Genomic DNA, 14,360 nt, shown 5'->3' on the forward strand with positions numbered 1-14,360 from the left:
GGTTTCCTGTGAATTCACCTAAGCTAGGAATGAATGGATCGATTCTTAGAGGCAAAAGTGAGGAGCAGGTGCATTCAAGGCATTGGGTGGCATATCATACAGATGGGGGATGGAATGCTGGGTATAGAGAATGGATCACTGGCAAATTTGGTTGGAATGTAGAGGCTATACAGTAGAGTAAGATGAAATGAGTTTGGAGAATTAGGTTAGAGTTACACCATGGAGGGCTTTAAATGCTCTATAAATTGTTACCATTTAGATAGCAACCAAAGAGGTTGCCATTTAGCTTTAGGGGATGAAAATTATGGTTAGGGGGCAGAAGGTGGGTAATAATTCAGAAAAGGGGACTTAGGAAGAACAACCAGAGAGATATGAAAAGAATCAGGAGGAAAGCAGCTTCACCTAGAGAGGAGAGAGAATCCAGGACAGGGCAAGCACTCCAAAGCTACAGAGAAATGAAGTGGTTTAAAGATGAAGAAAGCATTTGCAAAATAAGAAGACACAGATGGTAATGTGGGAGAGAGAGAGCACTTTACTCTGAGTATGGATCCACAAGTCAGAATACAAGGGATGAAGGAGTGGGGAGGTGAAGAACTTGAAGTAGCCAGTGTAGGCAATTTTTCACAGTAGTATGGCTAAGAAAGAGGGATTTTGCCTTTTCTACACCTAAATGAACTCAGGAATATTCTTGAAAATTATTAATTTCATATATTTCACTAGCAGCGCCTAACTCTCCCTAGCCCTTCACGTGGCAAGCAGGCACCTGATTAGGGGACTATGGAACTACCTAAACTTTTTATAGTTTTTCCACAATGGGGAAATCTTAAGGAATGGAGAAAGAGCAGCTAATTATTTCGGGAAAAGCTGTCCTTATGGTCTGGCATCATGGGGCTTTACTCTGTGTATGTGTGTGTGTGTGTGTGTGTGTGTGTGTGTGTGTGTGTGTGTGTGTGTGTATGTGTGTAGGTCAATCTTTTATCAGAACTAAGTAAATAGAGTGCTTTTTTTTTTTTTAAGAATTGTATACCAGTTCTACAAAGTTAATCAGCCCAGGGTCATTGGAATTCAAAGAATCTTCTACAATTAAATTTAATGGAGCTTTGCAAATACTTAGCAGCCCTTTAATTCATTGTTTGTGGTAGCAATTTTGTGGGCAGTTCAAGGGATTATGGTGTTGGATTTGTTGTTAATAGTGGGACCAGAATTTATACAAAATGGGAGTGGTTTTTAATGGTACGAATAATGCAAATAATGACAGAGGATAAGAGAACTGGTATAAAAGGTACCTAGAGAAGTGCAAGGAAATAATGTATTTCTATAACCTCAGGGACAGCAAATGGACTTGTAATTTCATTAGGATGGGGAATTCCCAGGGGAGGTAACTCCCTCTGCTAAAGCAACTGGTTACTGTCTGTACAGCTTATAGTCTTAGAGAGCTGCTTAGTCCATTGAAAAGTTAAGTGACCCTACAGGGTCACGCAACCAATATATGTCAGAGGTGAGACTTGAAGCCAGGTCTCCTGACTTTGAGGTCAGTTCTACATTCACTATGCCTCATTTTCCCTTCCAGTGTGGAGATTTGAAAACACTTTCAAAATTGAATCTCTAGAGAAAGATCTCTGAATCTTTTTGTTTGTCATGGACCCCTTTGGAAGTTTGGTGAACCCATTAATATCTCTTCTATAAAATATTGGTTTGAAATATATTAAATGGGGGACTGGAGCTAAGATGACAAAGTAACAGCACCTACTTTCTAGAGCACTGCCCTCAAGCCCAGCCAAATACCTATAAAAATGGCTCTAAACAAATTCTGGAGCTGTGGAACCCAGAGAGTGACGGAGTGAAGCAAATCTTCAGCTCGACAGCCTGGAAGGTCACCAGGAAGAGTCTATTACTACATGCTAGGGGCAGAGCACAGTCCAGTGTGGGCCACCTGGGCACAGAGAGGACCTGAGCAGGCTTTGAGGAGACTGAATCTCTCATACTTCTGGCAGTTTCCAGACTTCAGGACCCCAAAACGCCAAGGACAACTTGGAAGGTCAGTGGATAAAGCCTGTGAGACCAGTGCGGGAAAGTGGAGTGGTCCAGTTTCAGGGCAGCTGAAGGGGGAGGGGAGGAAGGAACTTGAGGTAACCACAGCAGCAGAAAGTGTAGAGACAGCGACTGTTTCTGGAGCTCTAGGTCCCACAGATTGTGAGGGGATCAAGTGACTGACACTACATCTCCCATTCCCACTGGAAGCAGAGAACTACCTTGACAAAGAGCTCAAAAGTCAAGTAAATGGCTGGGGTAATGAGCAAAAACTGGAAAAAGAGTCAGACTATAGAATCTTACTTTGGTGACAAGGAAGACCAAAGCATGCAAACAGAAGACAATAAAGTCAAAGCTCCTCCATCCAAAGCCTCTAAGAAAAATATAAATGGTCTCAGGCCATGGAAGAGCTCAAAAAGGATTTTGAAAATCAAGTAAGAGAAGTAGAGGAAAAATTGGGAAGAGAAATGAGAGGGATGTGAGAAAATCATGATATATGAGTCAAAAGCTTGCTAAAGGAAACCCCAAAAAATGCTAAAGAAAATAACACCTTTAAAAAAATAGACTAACCCAAATGACAGCAGAGATTCAAAAAGCCATGAGGAAAAGAATGCCCTAAACAGCAGAATTGACCAGATGGAAAGGGAGATCCAAAAGCTCACTGAAAATAATAATTCCTTAAAGATTAGAATGGAACAGATGGAAGCTAATGACTTTATGAAAAATCAAGAAATTATAAAACAAAATCAAAGAAATGAAAAAAAATAGCAGGCAATGTGAAAGAAATGTCTCATTGGAAAAACAACTGACCTGGAAAATAGATTTAGGAGAGACAATTTAAAAAAAAGACCAGAGCTGAATAGAAAATTTGACTTTCAAACACAAGAATCAAGAGAAGCATGAAAAGGTTGACAGGAAAGAGAAATCATAAGAGATGTACTAAAGTTGAACTGACTTACATGCAAAGATAATATTTGTAACTCTTGAGATTTTTTTCAGTATTTGGATAGTTGGAGGGATTATATACATATTGACAGAGAGCACAGGATCAGTTGAATACAAAAGGATGATATCTAAAAAATTAAAATTAAGGAGTGAGAGAGGAATATTTTGGAAGGAGAAAGGGAGGAATGGAATGCAAATTATCTGTCATAAAAGAGGCAAGAAAAAGCTTTTTCAATGGAGGGGAAAAGCGGGGAGGTGAGAAGGAAAAAGTGAAGCTTACTCTCATCACATTTGACTTAAGGAGAGAATAACATGCACACTCAATTTGGTATAAAAATCTGTTTTACACTACAGGAAAGTAGGGGAAAAGGGGGTAAGTGGGGTGAAGGGGATGATAGAATGGAGGGCAAATGGAATGGGAGGTAATTAGAAGTAAACACTTTTGGGGAGGGACAAGGTCAAAAGAGAGAATGGAATAAATGGGGGGCAGGATAGAATGGAGGGAAATATAGTTAGTCATATACAACATGACTATTACGGAAATCATTTGTGTAACTACACATGTAGGTTATATATTGAATTGCTTGCCTTCTCAGTGGGGATGAGTGGGGAGGGAGGAAGGGAGAGAAGTTGGAACTCAAAGTTTAAAAATGAATGTTAAATATTGTTTTTACATGCAACTAGGAAAGAAGAAATACAAGTAACAGGGTATAGAAATCTATCTTGTCCTACAAGAAAAGAGAGAAGATGGGGATAAGGGAAGGGAGGGGTATGATACAAGGGAGGGCAGATTGGAGGAAGGGGTAATTAGAATGCATGTTGTCTTGGAGTGGGGAGAGGGGAGAGATGGGGAGAAAATTTGGAACTCAAAATCTTGTGGAAACTAAAAATAAATAAATTTTAAAAATAAAAAAGAAATGCAAAAAATGAAATATTTAAGATTACTAAAGAAGCCAATCATATTGAAATATTTATTAGAATAATAAAATTTCCAAGGTTATGGACCCCTGAAATCTCTCTACATATTCCATGAAAAATATAGGTTCTGTGGACCTTAGATTAAAAATCCTTGATACAGAGAAAGCAACAATCTATAACATTAAATATTTATATAAGTATTTTTTCGTAAACCATCTGTGAGTTATTTAGTACAAATATTATTATTCTCATTTCACAGATGAAGAAACCAAGGTTCAGGGAGGATAAATGTCTTGCCCAAGACTGCACAGCTAGTACTACTGGAATTAGGACTCAAATTTGGGACCTCAGAGCAGTTCTTATATTTCCCCCATATATATTTCTCCTATGTGAAAGCACTGAAAAAGAAAAATGTAAAGGAAGAGTTAAACATAAGGAGTCAGTTTAATATCAACTCACATTTATGAAGGGCTTACTATATGCCAGCCCTGTGCTAAGTGCTGAGAATACAAAGAAAGCAAAAATAAATAAATAAATAAATAAATGATAAAATAAAATAAAAACAACCCCCCCCCCCCAAACAACAAAAAGCAAAACATTGACCAAAAAAACAATTCATATTTTCAAGAAACTCACATTCTAGTGAGGAAGACATGAAACAATTATATGCACAGGAGATATCCTCTACGGGATATATTAAAATGTATGTTTGTGTGCGTGTACGTGTTTTTGTCCTTCATTGCCAAAGAAGACCACGCCATCAGAGAAATGATGACATGACTTGCACTTGACTTTGTTTTGAGTGAGGGAGGGCTGCACAGGTCACCAGCCTCACTTCTCCTCCAGAGCCGTCTGAATCCAGTGACCAGATATTCATCAGGATGACTGGAGATGACCCAGGATGAGGCAATTGGGTTTAAGTGACTTGCCCAAGGTCACACGGCTAGTGAGTGTCAAGTGTCTGAGATGAGTTTTGAACTCAGGTCCTCCTGAGTCCTGCACTGGTTCTCTATCCACTGCACCACCTAGCTGTCCCTGTAAATTAAAATAATCTAAAAGGGAAAACCTTATTAATAGAGGGAATTAGGAAGGACTTCTTGCAGAAGATTGACTTTCAGCTGAATTTCTGAGCAGTGATTAGAAAAACCTAGGACTAGGCAGAGTTTTAAAAACCAGTGCCAATGTAATAAAGATGAAACATACCTGTACACCCCTTTCCCACCATCTCAATATAGTGCCCACCACTCCCTTTCCCCTCCTTGCCACTTGTTTTCTGAAGATAGTGAGGCCAGATGAAGGTTATTTGACATCATTCTCCATTGTATTCTCTTTTACAGCAGTTTTGAAGGATGAGGTAGACCTTCTTGCCAAGGACAACCCCTAATCAAGGTGCTCTTGACCCTGTTCCTGACCACCTATCTGCTTCTAATTCTTCTTACAAGTTGGTTTTTGTCCCACTATTCAACAGAAATTGTTCTATCCAAGGTTCCCAACAGTCCTTTAACAGCTAGATCTGTTTTCCAATCCTCAACCTAATTGAGCTCTTGGCAGCTTTTGAGCAATTCCCTTGGCCTTTTTGACATTGCTTTCATTGCTTGTTCTTCTCCTACCTCTCTAACTGTTCCTTCTGAGTCTCCTTTTCCTGATTTTCATTTATTTCTTAGCCCTTAGCTTAAAGAATTTTTGTTAAATACAACGATAAAAGTTTAGAGTTTGGGCCTCCTATCAAAACAGTATTAGAAAGAACTCCTAAACTTTTCATAATCAGATCTCCAATGGAAAGCTTATGCTTCTGATCTTCTTACAGCAGCTTTTCCTCTGGCATTCTGGTCACCATTCATTGGGCTTAGAGGTTCTAAAAAGCACTCATTTGGAATGCTACTTCAATAGGATCAAAGATCCCATTGACTGTCTATATCCCATTCTTTCTCTTTTTTTTTTCTGCCAAAGACAAATTAATAAACACAAATCTCCATCTGAATTCATGAAAATGATGCTCCTTTTGATGAGAAACTAATGAGATGGTGTCTGGTTTTTATTAACAAGCATAAGGAAGCGATTAATTCATGCCAGAAGCAAAAGTAAAGATATCATATTAAAAACATTAATAATACAAGGCACTAGCTTGTGAGCCACCTGGAGAGCCTCCCAGACCACCAGGATACTGAGGAAAGAAAATCCAAAAAATATATAAATATTGGGGGCAGGAAGCAAATGTATCTGAAATTGGGACCTCTGGTCTTTTGCAAAGTCCTGCCCACATGGAAGTATTTGTATGAACTCTTCTACTCAGTGTTGATATGTCATTTTCTAGACGGATCAGTTCCACCAAACTTTACATTGTTTTTTGTTCTGAATGTAAACTAACACACTCTCTGTATCTATTTCTGTCTCTCTCTGGGTTTCTCTCTTTGTGCTTCTCTCTTTCTCTGTCTGTCTATCTCTGTCTCTCTCACATGTACATACACACACACACACAAACAAACAAAAGAATATTTCCCTACACATGACATTACACAAATGAGGACTGTATATAAAATTGTGAATCTCCATTTCATATTGCTTGATTTTTAATATACACGTTTTTTTTTAATGTTACTTTTGAGACTGTCTTTTTTTTTCCTGTGTTTTCTTCTGAATGCTCTCATTTTTCTCTGTATATTTTACAAAATGTTTTGATCATCTTTTTGGCATTCTATGTCAAAATTGTTAATCCAGCTAGGACCTGATTAATGCCAATAATGAATCTCCCAGAAGTGGTCACATTATTTGAATTTGCACTGTATATTTCCATTGGTGTTAGAACCAAGGACCATAGTTTACATAATTATAACTTTGAATAGTGTCAACCTGATGATATATGATCATTTCAAATGATTCATTATTTTCACAAATTAAGACCTAACTGTCCCCCTCTTTTTCTCTAATCCTTTACCATTTATAGAAACCCCAAACTCCTGTATTAAATAAACATTGTCAAAAATGACAAACCCTCATAGTGGCCATGTAAAACAACGTTTATCTCTTTTTGCACCATGAGTCGCTCATCCCTTTTTCAGATAGTCAGACAACTCTATGACGTTTTAAACAACTTAGTCTGCTTTCTTTGATTTTTGCTTATTTTCTTTCTTTTTGAGACATCTCTTTTTAATTTTGCATATAATATTTTATTTTTCCCTAATTATACATTGAAACATGTTTTAACATCAAAATTTTTTATAATGTTCATTCTTACTTATTTTCTAAGGCTGAGTTCTTAACTTGGGGTCCACACAGATCCAATGGAATTTGTGGATATATTTTAGGTGGTACGTGTACATGGAACTTTTAATATTTTGATAATCATTTCAATATAACTGATTCCTTTGCAATTCAATATATTTAGTTTTGTGCATTAAAAAAACAAACTATTTTGAGAAGTCCCTTCACCAGACTGCTAGAGGGGTCCATGATACACACACACACACACACACACACACACACACACACATACACACACATAACATTTAAAAATACCTTTTCAAGAAGTCAGAATTTGTTGTTATAGCCATATTCAAAGAGGTACCAGATGATATAAAACTTTCAGACAACAGGCAACTAGGGGACAGATTAGATAGACAGAGTGCTGGACCCATAGTCAGGAGGCCTCTTCTTCCTTTGTTCAAATCTGGCATCATATACTTACTAGCTATGTGACCATGGGCAGGTCACTTCCCTTTTGCCTTAATTTCCTCATCTATAAAATGAACTGGAGAAGAAAATGACAAACCACTCCGATATTTTTGCCAAGAAAACCATAAATAGGGTCATGAAGAGTTGGACACAACTAAAAGAAGACTGAACAAAAGTGAGAAGGTCTTTAGTGACCATCTAGTCAAACCTGTGTTCAAAAGGAATCTCACATATCACATATAGGAAAAGTTGTCTTTCAGGCTTTTCTTGAAGATTTCCAAGTAGGGAGAAAGGGAGAATTGACCATCTCTCACCCTCAGCCATTCCACTGCTGGATAGCTCTAACTGTTATGAAATTTCTTTAATATCAAGCCTAAATTTGCCTCTTTAACTTCCATCATTTTTCCTGATACTGCCTTGTGGGGCTACAAAGAATAAATCTAATCCCTCTTTCACATGGCAATCCTTCAAATACTTTAACAAAGTCAGTCATTGTTGAGTCCTCCTCTTCCTCATCTTCTTCCTCATCACTACACCTCTTCTTCCAGTTAAATGTCTCCAATTGCTCCAACAGATCTATATATGATATGGACTCAAGATTAGCTGCTTTCCTCCAGAAATTTTCTACCTTCTCAACATCTTTCTTAGACTATGGTGGCCAGAATTTAACACAATGATCCAAATGTCTTCTGACTAGGGCAAAGTCCAGGGAGATTATCACCTGAATCCTTGAAGTAATGACTTTCTTAATGTGCCACAAGATTGACTTATAGTGAGCTTGCAGACAAGTAAAATTTCTAAATCTATTTTCAGACAAACTGCTGTCTAACCATGCCTCCTCCAATTTATACTTGACAAATTTATTTTTGTATCTATTTAATACTTTACACCAGTGAGTCTAAGCTTATTTTATTCTAGCCCATCAAATTATTTTGAGTTTCTCATTTTTTTTATATAATGTATTACCTATCCCTTTCAGCTTTGAATCACTTGCAAATTTGAAAAAAACATTTTCATTTATAACTTTATGTAAGTCAATCAGCCAACAATATATTAGGTGCTCAATAAATGTATATTGATCGATTGATTACTGTACTAAATGCTAGTTTGGTGAAGGAAGGTAGAAAGGTAAAGATGCACCCCCTACTCTTTAGGCGTTCACATTCTTGTAGAGGAGATTACGTACGAATAACTAGGTACATGCAAGTTATAAGTGAGGATGTGAGGGAAACCCGAAAAGACCTCTTGTAGAAAGTGGGATTTGAGTTGAGTCTTTAAAGAAGCCAGGGAAGCCATGAGGTGGAGGTGATGAGGCAAAGGAGTCCAGTCATGGTAGACAATGAGTGAAAAAGCCCAGAGTCGAGAAACAGATTATCTTATTTCAGCAAAAGTAATAAATTCAGTGTTGTTGAATCTTAGCATAAGAATATTAGAAAGACAGGAAGAACTCAAGGTGATAAGGACATTAAGAAGCCAAAGAGAGGATTTCATAAATGATCTTGGAGGTAACAGGGAGCCATTAGAGTTTATTGAGTGCAAGGGAGGGGTGACCAGATCAGATCAGTGCTTTAGGAAGGTTGGCAATCAAGTTGGGGTTAGACTGAGATGGGGAGAGGCTTGAGGTAGAGAGGCCAACCAGAAGTTTATTGAAATAAATAGTCCAGGTATGCAACAGTGATGAACAGAAATAGGGTGGTGTTAATATGGGTGTAAAGAAGGGAATGTGTGTAAGAGATATTGTGAAGACAGAAAGGATAAAACTTGGCATTAGATTTGAAAAATGCTGTGACTACAAGTATAGAGTAAAAGATGATATCTATATTTTAATTTATATTATATATAAAATATGAATATATATTTTATATATAATATATAATATAATATAAATTTTATATATATATATATATTTAAGGATGACTGGGAAAATGGTGGTTCTTTTGACAGTAACAGGGAAATGGGAAAAGGGCATAGCTTGGGGGGGAAGGTAATGAGTTTTGTTTGGACATGAACTTGAAATTTCTACAGGAGTAGTTTGAGAGGTTGAATAGACAGTTGGTGATGTGAGAATAGAGGTCAGCAGAGATGTTAGCATTGAAAAGATGAGAATCATTTACATAGTGGTAATAACTCACCCTATGGGATTTGATGAAATCAAATGGTGAAATTTGGCAAGAGATGTCCCAGGACAGAGTCTTTGGGGAATACTTGCAGTGAATGTGTTCAAGGGGAAGATTCAGAAAAAATAATCTGAGAAAAAAATAGTCAGAGGCATAAGGGTAACCAATAGAGTGGCTAGTGTTATGGAAATCCAGGGAGAGAGTAAGTGCAGAGGAAGACAGTGGTCAACAGTGTCAGAGGCTGAGGTAAGGGCAAGAAGGCTAAGGATGAAGAAAAAAGACCCTTTACAGTAAGTTGCTCTAATAAGTCTCATTAACAAGATATAAAGGTTACTGTCTCACATTTATAAGAATAAGAGTTATTATCAATCAATAAGCAGCTAAAGGATGTTAACAAGGTTTTCAGAGGAAGAAATGCTCTGAAGCTGTCATAGCCATATAAACATAAAATAGTCTAAATCCCTAACAATTATCAATGGGCAAATTAGGGCATTTCTAAGACTTCACCTCATACTCCTTAGATTAACAAAGTTGACAAAAAAGGAAGATGGCGAAATCTGAAGGGTTTTCTGCATTAGTCCAGCCATCCTAGAAAACAATTTGGAACAATGTCCAAAAGGTTAATAAATTCTATAGCCCTTGAACCAGTGAGACTGTCAGTAGATCTCTAATGTGTGTGAGTACACATATGTATACACGCATATAGAGAGACAGAGGGAGAGAGAGAGACAGACAGAGAAACAGCGACAGACAAGGACAGAGAGGAGATTTGTGTGTACAGTGGCAAAGACTTAAAACTGGGACCTATTATATATGAACAGCTTCAGAGAAACCTGAAAAGACTTGTATGATCTAATGTAGAGTGAAGTGAGAGGAATCAGGACAATTTATACAATCACCACAACATCATGATGACGAGCAAATACACAAAAATATAAGCTGTATTTTGAAAGATGGTATAATGAAGTTACCAACCATCTTTCCAGAAGAATTCTAAGGAAATTCACTGCCCACTCTCTGATACAGAGAAATGATGGATTCCGGGTACAGTCTGAGGCATATATTTTTTGAACATATTCAATATGGAAATGAGTGTTGTTTGACAATGTCTGTTTGTTATGATTTAGGCTTTTCTTTCCTTTTCTCCTTCCTCTCTCTCTTTTTTTTTTTTTTACTGTGGTAGGAGATGGGAGGGAGAAAGATTGCCAATTAAAAAAATAAAATTAAATTTGAAAAAGAGACAAAAATTCATGAGATTTGGAAATTAAGAGATCGTTGGTAATATTGAAGAAAGTTGTGGTGGTGGTTGCTGCCCGTCCTTCATTCTTGAAGAAACATTGGAGAGAGTAGTTCCAGTTGAAAGATAAGATTGTAAGTCAGACTGCTTGAGTTCAAAGACCCTTCAGTGTGATTGGTGAACTGGGAAAATTTGAATAGTAAGGGATTTAGGACATCAATGGGTTTTGAACATGGGAAGATTTGGACATCAGTATACTAACAGCTGGGTAGCTCTAGTTTAACAATGTAAACTGTTCAGTTTTGCTTTCACATTTTACAAGGGATTAGCATTTACTTTCACACTCAGGCCCTTGACGAAAAAGGAGTCACTTGTCAGGGTACAGGTAGACCTTAATAGAGTCTTTTGGGTGAAGGAAACACAACTGTGTCTCTATGTTCTCCAAGTGTTCCTCTCCCCTCTGCCCAGCTCCATACAATTTCATAATCTTAAGCAGTACTTTCTGGAATGCTTCTTTCCTGTGCCTATATGATTCACCAGAAGTGAATAGTAGTCATTCATTTTTAAGAAGTGCTGGAAGACTCTCTGTCATTTCTTGGATCTAACTTTTTGTTGCTGTTACCGAGTTATGAGAAATAACTGCCCCAGAAACTCTGAACAGTGAATCACTACCCACTTTGTTTTTCCTGTTGTCTTTACTGTATTCTTCTCATGCCTAGGTTGTTAAGTCTATCTTTTAGGTCCTAGACAAGATACATTCTTGGTTCTGTATTAATTTAACATCATCCTTGCTGCTACAGATGTTCCCTTATTATAGAATCAAAGAATCCTTTAAAATTGAAAGGGACCTTGGGGTTATCCAATCCAGTCCAGCATATCCCACCTACAAAGCATGAACACTGTTCACTCTATCTTCAATTTGTCATCTAGATAAAGTTTTACTGCATCTAAAATAACTACTTTATGAGGCTACATCTAGCTGAAGGAAAATGCCACGAAGAGAAGGACTTTCATTTCATCTTTGATTCCCTAGGGCCTAGCACAATGACGAGCATAAGTGGTATTTAACAAAAGTTTGTTATTTGATCAACAAGCATTTATTAAACCCTTACCATTATGCCAAGCACTGTGCTAAAGACTCAGCATATTAAGCAAGGCAAGGACAGCCCCTGCCATCAAAGACCTTTCATTCTAAAGGGAAAGACAACATGGAAAAAAAAAATAGGTACATACAAAAATGCATACAGAGTAGATGGAAGTGTTGAGTTGAACTGAATTAAATAAATAGAATAAATGAGCTATGGTTCATTGCACCATTTATTTCTAAATTAGTGTCTTTTATAATCAAGGAACACCCTTACCTTGTTTTGTGAATTGAAGATATTGTATTAGTATCCTAATTGGAAGTGAGCTCTGCCTTTGGTGACTAAATCTCTAGAGATATATCCTACTGCAGCAGTGACCCCAAACAGCCACACTTACCAAGCAGATGACGATAATGACCTTCCGAAATTACACTTTCCATCTGTTTCTTTCCCTTGTGTCAAATATTTCATTAAAGTGTCTAGCAAATTAATTTTAAAATCTACTTCTAATAAACAGGGAGTGTTTCTAATGGGTCATCTCTAGTTTTTGTAAAAGGTTAACATCACATTATTCTTTTGAGTTTATTAGTAGAAAGCAAGACTTTTTTGCCTGATAAGATGCCTTCATGCCTACTACCACTGAAAATGAGTTGATCTGTTTAGGTTCACTGTCAGGAAGGGATCCTTTTTTATGAAGAAGTAAATAAAGATTTATATAATGATACACAATCATCTAGGTGACAAACTATTATTAACTATTTCCCATAAGGAGGTGAGCTCTGATTTGTTATAATTAATGCTTCTTCTGTTTTTCTGCCTCACTCTTCCTGTTTCTACTATTGGCACTTTCTTTGCTATGTTTCCCAGCATCATTGTTTCATCGTTTCAGTCATGCCCAGCTCCCAGAGATCCCATTTGGTATTTTCTTGGCAAAGATACTGGAGTGGTTGGTCATTTCCTTCTCCTGTTCATTTTACAGATGAGAAAACCAAAGCATATGAGGTTAAGAGACTTGTCCAGGGCCACACAGCTAATAAGGGTCTGAGGCTGGATTTGAACTCAGGCTCAGCTCTAGGCCTGGCACTGTATCCACTGTGTCACTTAACTTCATGTTTCCCAGTAATCTACTTCTATTTTGTAAGATTTTCTTCCTTGTCTCTCCCTCTAATTGTTTACTACCCTGTAATACCATTTCTTTACTGTTTCACCCTCCACCCCACTCTCTCCTCCAGGTCACATCATTGTTATGTTGGATAGATGTGTGGTAGAGTGGGAAAATAGCTCTAGATCTGAACTCAGAGGATCTGGGTTTCAGTTTTGTCTCTGCCACTTTCTGCATGCTTATGGACAAATAGCTTCACCTCCCTATGGCTCAGTTTTCTTATCTGTAAAATGAAGGAATTGAACTTAGATGATTTCTAAGATCTCTTAGTGCCTGTTCTAAGATGCTGTGATCCTGCTCAGCTTATGTACTTTGCTGCCTATTTCTAGTAGCAATAAGTTAGTTGGGTTTTAACCTGGCTAGTTTTTGTTTGGCTCTTCTCTATGTTTGCTAATTTTAAGTTAGTTTTTTGTGGACAGGAGGAACATTTCAGCAGCGCACTCATTTCTACATAGAGATGGCAGAACATACACTCATTATTCCCAACCTAAACATACCATTCCATAAAAGCTGGTACTCATGTTTGTCTAGTACCTTTAGTTTCCTCAGTGAACGCCACTAAACAAAGTGAGATGTAGCCTCTTAGATAAGAAAGAAGCAAGGCAGCTGAACAAGTATATTTTGGTACACCATAAATCTTAGATTAATTAGACACTGAAAGAACTAGAAGAAAAAGAAAGGTGACTGAAAAAAAATAAATTAAAAAAACCTAATATGATCAAGCTGAAAATAATTCTGGTCATTCTTGAAGATATTTTGCATTTCAAAGGGGAATGCTTCTGGTTAATGTTCCGGACACCAGATGGGAAATTAGATTAGCTATTTTATTTTCCAAAATAACTTGTTTTTTTGTCATTATAATTTAGCATTTACTGAATACCAACAATGTGTTATCCTTCTGTTAGGCATGCTTTTCACTAGGAGTTAGATAGTCATTGCTGATACTAACCTAGGCTAAGGATAAAGAATGTATTAGTGATTCTGAAATAACAGATAATACAGGATAAGTTGTTAGAGGGAAGAGGGGAGGTAGAATATGACCAACATGAAAGTAAGGCATTCAAAAAGTATATGTTGAGATAAAATTAGGGGATAGTAGTAAACATATTTCAATAATTCCTCGTTTGTCTAAGCAATAGAGTATTTATTGAGTTTTCTATGTGTGGAAACCTTGCTAAGCACACAGATATAAA

The sequence above is a fragment of the Notamacropus eugenii genome, chromosome 6 (genome assembly GCF_028372415.1).
Source record: "Notamacropus eugenii isolate mMacEug1 chromosome 6, mMacEug1.pri_v2, whole genome shotgun sequence".
Lineage (NCBI taxonomy): Eukaryota > Metazoa > Chordata > Mammalia > Diprotodontia > Macropodidae > Notamacropus > Notamacropus eugenii.